General features: G+C 32.2%; 1 pseudogene; it reads left to right on the forward strand.

Moving 5' to 3' along the window:
• Positions 1-1203: 1203 nt before the first annotated feature.
• LOC145791334 (disease resistance protein RPV1 pseudogene) lies at positions 1204-1734 on the forward strand (annotated as a pseudogene).
• Positions 1735-2264: the final 530 nt, after the last annotated feature.

A 2264-nucleotide genomic window follows, 5' to 3' on the forward strand; every position in this document is an offset into this window, starting at 1 on the left:
AAAAATAAAAATATCAAAAGTGATTTGTTGTACCTTTATTTTTTTGGGTAAGTATTTTGTAACTTTATTATGATTCATTATGACGTTGGTTATAATTTAATTATGATCTATTGTGGTTGTTGTTTTGATAATAACTAAAGAGATGTTTAGTTATGACCTACTTTGATGTTAATTATGACTAATTGTGATTATTTTTATTATGACGGAAAAAATATTTGCTTATGTGACTATTTGTAATTTTTTTTAGTTATAATCGAAAATTTCACAAATTGCCACAACTTCTATGTGATACACACTCAAAAAAATATTGTATTATAAAATGGACCTTTTTAAATTTTATAAGAATTATGTAAAATGTTGTGAATTTGATAAAAAAAAAAAAAAAAGGTTTAAAATACAAATCCCCACTTTCTCAGCATCTTGGTCCAACCTTGCTCATCCCACCCTTTGCACACACGTTTGTACACCTTTCATTTTCTTCTTGCGGTGGGCTTCTCTCAAACCATTTTGGATCCGATTTTAGTGATCTAAACAGTTCACTTTTTAAGACTTGTTGAGTAAAAAAATCAAGATAATCAAACATCGGTATTTATATGTTTGTATCAAATTCATATTACAAAAAACGGATGGCTATTCTTGAAATTATATTTGTCATCCATTTTTTAAAAACAAATATGATCCAAACATATAACTACCGATGTCTAATCATCTTGATTATTTTCATAAATATTCTACTCAATGAATCCTAAAATGTAAATGGTTTGAATCACCGAAATTGGTCCCAAAATGAGCTTACCAAGCTCAAACACTCTCTCAAGTTGAGATGACAACTTGAGAGAAGCTAAACCCTTTTTTTTATTAACCCAACTTCCTAGTAGCTTCTTCCACGCCCAAAATGTCTACCCACGAAATCTCATTCACATTTGTTGCAAAAGATAATTTTCTTATGATAGATATTTACTCCTTAAAATGTCCATTCACTAGCTTTGAATCTTCCATGATATATCACAAATCAACAGGTAAATTATGGTAGCATTTCCTCACCTTATTTTATTTTATTTTATTTTTTACACAATCCTTCCTCTTGGATATATGGTTACATATAGTCACATCTCCTATAAAATATATATGATGCCTTGACGGATAGCATTCATTCCATCCCATAACTCTTCTCTCCTTAATTATTTGTGGAGCTTTAATCCAATGGAGATTCTTAGAGCCCAAGATGCCTCCTCTTCTGATTCTCCATGTAGTTATCATGTGTTTTTGAGCTTTAGAGGTGAAGACACTCGCAAGACGTTCATTGACCACCTCTACACAGCTTTAAAGCATAGAGGATTTCACACCTTTAGAGACGATGACGAGATTGAAAGAGGAGAAAATATTAAGTTTGAATTGCAGAAAGCAACTCAAGAGTCGAGGATTTCAATAGTTGTCTTCTCAAAAAACTATGCTTCTTCGAGCTGGTGTCTTGATGAACTTGTAATGATCCTCAAACGTAGAAGGACAACTGGGCATGTAGTGCTACCTGTCTTCTATCATGTGCATCCATCCCATGTGAGGAAGCAAATGGGAAGTTTCGAAGAAGCACTCACAAGGCATGAAGAGAGATTCCATACAGAAGGGGCTGAAAAAAAGGATGAATGGAAGGGCAAGATACAAGAATGGAGGGCAGCACTCAAAAAAGCTGCAAATTTAGCAGGGATGAATTTACAAAATGAAGTTGATAGGTAATTTCTTCCCATGTCATCTTTTAGCTAAGCATTACCTGCACCACCCTTTTGGGATTTCATAATTAAAAGCAAGGTAAATTACATTTTGCACCTTTGCACTTTGCACCAAATCTCATTTTGATCCCTACACATAAGGTTTTAAAAAGAGGTCACAATCGTTACGTAACGCTGTTATGTAACGGTTGTGGTAGTTGCCGCCACCTATTACAACCACTATAGCGGTATGACGGAAATTTACATATGTAACGGTCGTTTCGGTGTTACGTAACAGCAGTAGCGGTACCGTAATGACCTGTTAGACACCGTTATACCCTTTTACAATATTCTGAATAACTTCATTTCCCAAAAAAAAAAAAAAACTCACAAAAAAAAAAAAAACAAATACTCAAGTGATCCAAGCTTAAAGAAAAAATCTTATATGAATTTTTTTTCTTTATAATTTTTTTTAAAAAAATTTATGGCACAAATTTTATTTTATAATCCTTTCATTTAATAATTGTGAAATTTTTTTATTTAATTAGTTTAGGTATT

Source organism: Camellia sinensis, chromosome 5, assembly GCF_055761805.1.
Source record: "Camellia sinensis isolate YWXY chromosome 5, ASM5576180v1, whole genome shotgun sequence".
NCBI classification, from domain to species: Eukaryota; Viridiplantae; Streptophyta; class Magnoliopsida; order Ericales; family Theaceae; genus Camellia; species Camellia sinensis.